Source organism: Pinus tabuliformis, chromosome 1_1, assembly GCF_031772625.1.
Source record: "Pinus tabuliformis cultivar Carrire ecotype Pingquan chromosome 1_1, CPIR1, whole genome shotgun sequence".
In the NCBI taxonomy this organism is placed as follows: Eukaryota; Viridiplantae; Streptophyta; class Pinopsida; order Pinales; family Pinaceae; genus Pinus; species Pinus tabuliformis.
The window spans coordinates 263410701-263416029 of record NC_142297.1 but is presented as its reverse complement, the minus strand read 5'-3'; positions in this window follow the sequence as shown (position 1 = coordinate 263416029).

Here is a 5329-nt window from a genome sequence, read left to right as displayed (position 1 = left end):
CGCCCTACTCCCACTGTGCTTGAATTAGTAGATAGATCTAAAATTAATCCAGAAGGAGTATTGGATGATGTGATCATCTCATTATATTCTTGGGAATATCCTGCTGATTTCATTGTGCTTCAGCCAAAGAACCCAGTAGGAGGACATCCCTTGATCTTGGGTCAACCATGGCTTGCTACGGCTGATGCATATATTGGATGTCATTCCAGTGATATGTATATTTCGCATGTAGATTCTAGGAAGAAAGTTACCTTATACCCCCCTACCAGATCCATTCAAGACCTTCGAGATACTTTACGGTTGGATCAAAGCATTGATGAGGAGACTCAATCCATTTCCCTTATCCATCATTATACTGTGTCTTCACAAGAAGATGAGATTCAAGATTTCCTAAATAATCTAGACATTATGCCTAATTTTGAGAAATTGAGCCATATTTTCAGCCTAGATTTTCAAGATAATCATGATTCTTATTCTTCTGTACTGTTGCATTTGACCACTCCCTTGAGTAATACTGAGTCTGATACTACTCTTGTTGAGATTAGCCTAGTAAATCCTTGCATATTAGTTCAGATTTGGACTCATCTCAGCAAGAGCAGCTTGTGAATTTGTTGAAAAACCATCTTAGTGCCTTTGCTTGGGGCTATGAAGATATGAAGGGTATTCCTCCTGAAACTTGTACACATCATATCTATATTTAGGAAGGAGCCCGACCTATCCGAAAACCCCAAAGGCGAATGAATCAAGCTCTAAGAGAGGAAGAAGTACAAAAACTCTTGGATGCCGGTTTTATCTATCCTATTTCTGATAGTCAGTGGGTCTCTCCATTAGTGCTAGTACCTAAGAAAGATGGAATATGGCGTATTTGTATTGATTATTAAGAATTAATCAAAGCCACTCTCAAACATTATTTCTGTTAGGGTCCCACCCTAACCCCCTTATTTATGCCATGGGATCACGTCATAGTCAAGAGTCAATAAAGCCCATATTAATAATTGTAAGTGGTTAACCCGCAATTAGTGACGGGACCACAGTTAGTTGCAAATGGGCGGAAGTATTAGTTAGATGGTAAATAGGCGGTAGTATTAGATAGGTGGTATTAATAAAATCCACGATATTGGCTCGTGGTATTGCATGTATGAGTCATATATAAAGGATAGAGACTCCCTGCGAGGAGTATTGTGTCTTGTTTGGTAATCGAGCTCTGCTCTATTGGAGGTTGCCCCCTCGAAGAGGCCTGTGAACATTTCTCTCTGGATAATAAAATCTTTGCTATTCTGTGCTCTGGGTATATTTTCTTCGCATATTTTGTGTCTCGGTATCTTTTCTTCGCTATTTCTATGTCTGGGTCTCGCTTTGCAGGATAAGAAGCATAACAAGTGGTATCAGAGCACTTTCCAGGGCTCGGTGGGATCGCCAAATTTTAGCAAATTTTTTTAGGCTAGAGACGTGTTCCGGCGTCTTTAAACCACGGGATCTGTCGTTAAGCGCATAAACCTGCGGATTTGGGGAGGCATGCACGCAGGAAATACAAGAGGTGGTCACGTCTGTTGGACTCCCTTGTAACCCCTGTGGGTACCCCTTCGAGTAGTAGCGCATTAGACAGAACCGCGCACGGACTGTCTTCCACGTACCCTCTGGGTATATAGGAAGCCCCCTAGCTCCCTTGAAACCTCGCCTTAGATAATCCTTCGGCCGTCTTGTTGCTACAGTACACCGAGAACAGCACTCGGAGAGATTACTCGCCCGTACGATAGGGTAGTCGGGTGGTACGGCTAAGGGTACGGTCGATCCTCCTTAGTTAGAGCCCTGAAACATTGGGCCGAGTACTACTGTCAGACCCTTATGTATATTGCGATCTGTAGCACCTGACACTCCCCAAGACCATAGTTCCATTTTCTATTGGGGGATCACACATTATCTATTCCAGTCAGGAGCGGCAGTTGTTCAACCATTCAGATCTCTTAGATCGCATATTTCAGATCAGCAGCAGCAGTGTTCCACCATTCAGATATCTCAGATCAGCAGCAGCAGTGTTCCACCATTCAGATATCTCAGATCCATCAGATCGGAGTAGTTGCGAAGGGTTCCTGTACCTGCATATGATTTTCGCAGGACTTTTGGTGGCATTGACATTTTGAGGATTTGGTGACTGCAGTATTGATCAGAAAGGAGTAAAACTCCGTTAGGAGTTTTCCAAAAAAAAAAAAAAAAAAAAAAAAAAAAAAAAAAAAAAAAAAAAAAAAAAAAAAAAAAAAGAGTCTGAGATCTTCCAGGGCGCTTATTGGTAACCTAGCCCATCAGAATCGGGACGACGAGCTGAGCAAGGTGGTACCATTCAATTTTAAGTGAAATTTTTCGGCGGTCCCAAATTTTCATCAGACGGGTGTATGGTAGAAACTCGTGCTCAAGCAATGGCCAATGAAAAGATAGACCAACTAGAAGCAAAGCTGGACCACCTACACTCTACAGTGGCAACCCTCGAAAAGCATCTTAGAGGATTCGAAGGCATGATGAACGATCTGAAGGACAAGGAGCCAGCACACGATGAGGCATATAAGGGTCATGAATACCATGAGGGGGAGTCTAGCCACTCTCCTCACCTCTGGCACACCCATCCACCACCCAATCAGAGACCTCCCAAGTTGGATATGCCTAAATTTGACGGATCTCACACGTCTGCATGGCTAGCACAAATGGAGCAGTATTTTTTTTTGAATCATATCATAGAGGAGGGGACTAAACTTATGGTGGGCACCATGTACTTGGACAGTGAACGTTGGCAATGGAAGGAATGGTATGAGCGTTGCAATGGACAATTTAAGAATTGGGGCCAATTTACCAAAGCTCTTCGAAATCGCTTTGAACAGGAAGACTCTTTTTTGGGTCGTCTCACTAAGCTCCGACAAACAGGTTCAGTGGATGAATATATTACAGCTTTTGAAGCATTAGCTTTCCGCACTAAGGGTCTCACAGATGAATTCTACATGGAATGCTTTGTCAGTGGTCTTAAAGAAGCCATCAAAGCTCAGGTTTTACTCCACCACCCCCCCACATGGAACGAGGCTTGCCAGGTAGCCCGTAAAGTGGAACGATCCTTAGCTGCTCAATCCAGCCGCCCCAACTTTCCCGCTAAAGGGCGTTCCCTACAAGCCCCCAATATGACCCAAACACTCAAGATTCAAAAGGTGACACCTGCAGAAATGGCCGAAAGAAGGAAGCAGGGACTATGTTACTACTGTGATGAAAAATATTCCCCGGGTCATAAATGCAAAGAGCACAAGTTTTTTCAAATAGATGCCACTGACTCCAGCCAAACAGAGGAAGATCCAACACTTGAGGAACCAGAGGAGACCGACGAAGATAACCAACAGGAGATGGTATCTGATGAACCCATGATTTCGCTACATGCACTGGCAGGAATTTCTTCACCTCAAACTCTCAAAATCAGGGGTTATCTTAAACATCGGCCACTAATAGTTTTGATTGATAGTGGAAGCACCCATAATTTCATCCACCAAAAGATCGCTGAAGCAGCACATTGTTATGTCCGAGCAGTTTCTAACTTTCAAGTCCAGATTGCAGATGGAGGCACAATGAAATGTGCAGGTCGCTGTGACAATGTCAAAATTCAAATGGGGGATTATCACTTGAAAACCCACTTGTTTGCAATACACATGGGGGGTTGCGACATTGTCCTAGGTGCGGAATGGCTCCGCACTCTTGGGCCAATCACAATGGATTTCAAGGAGTTATATATGAGTTTTAAGCAGAACGACTACACACATACTCTCCGTGGGCTACAAGCGGGAGACCCTTCGATCATAAGCTCACATCGTATGGAAAAATTGTTAAAAAAGGGCCATCATGGAGTAGTAGCTCAATTTAATGCCATCCAGATGGTAGATACCATGTCTTCACCAATTCATCCAGAGATGCAACAGATTTTGAATAAACATCGGACGATCTTCGACAAACCTCATGAACTTCCACCATCGCGAGGGGAACATGACCATAGCATCACATTGGTCCCAGGGGCCCAACCCCCAAATGTGCGGCCGTACAGACATCCGTTCACCCAAAAGAATGAAATCGAAAAAATCATCAAGGAATTGCTGGAAGCAGGTGTCATTCGTCCTAGTATTAGTCCTTACTCATCTCCAGTCGTCATGGTCCTCAAGAAAGATGGGGAGTGGCGAATGTGTCCCGACTTCAGGGCCCTCAATAAGTTAACAGTCAAGGATAAATTCCCCATTCCAGTGGTGGACGATTTGCTGGACGAACTCAATGGGGCCCAGTTCTTCACCAAATTAGATCTTCGCTCAGGCTACCACCAAATTCGCATGAAGGAAGTTGACATCCCCAAGACAGCTTTCAGAACTCATGAAGGCCATTATGAGTTCTTGGTCATGCCATTTGGTCTCTGTAATGCCCCCTCTACTTTTCAGAGCCTTATGAATCACCTCCTCAAACCATATCTCAGAAAATTTGTCCTGGTCTTCTTCGATGACATCCTCATCTATAGTGGCAATTGGGCGGCACATCTTAAGCATGTAGATATCCTCTTGCAACTGCTCAGCAAGCATAAACTATTTGTCAAAATGTCTAAGTGTGCGTTTGGCAGGGAAGACGTGGAGTATTTAGGCCACATTGTGGGTCGGGAAGGTGTCAAGGTTGATCCCAAAAAGATCCAGGCAATGCAAGAATGGCCTCAACCTAAGACCTTGAAAAGCTTGAGAGGATTTTTGGGCCTTACAGGCTACTATCGTAAATTTGTCCGCAACTATGGCCGCATAGCGAAGCCCCTGACACAACTTCTCAAGAAAAATTCCTTCTTCTGGAACGAAGCAGCACAACAGGCATTTACTGCTCTCAAAACCGCCATGTGTTCCACTCCGGTCTTAGCACTACCGGACTTCACAAAAACATTTGTCATTGAATCTGATGCTTCGGGAACAGGTATTGGAGCAGTCTTAATGCAGGAAGGGCGACCATTGGCCTTCACTAGCCAACAACTAAGTGGGAAGAACTTGGGCCTATCCACCTATGAGAAAGAAATGATGGCCATCTTACATGCAGTTGAGACCTGGCGACCTTACTTGTTGGGGCGACGCTTCCAAATCTGCACAGATCATCACAGTCTTAAATATTTTTTGGAGCAACGCCTCTCTTCCCCCCAACAAAATAGATGGTTAGCCAAAATGCTGGGTTATGATTATGAGATCATTTACAAGAAAGGGAAAGACAACAGGGTAGCAGATGCCTTGTCACGCCAATTTGAGGAGGAAAGTACTCTGCTTGCAATATCCCTCCCCATTCCAGACTGGAT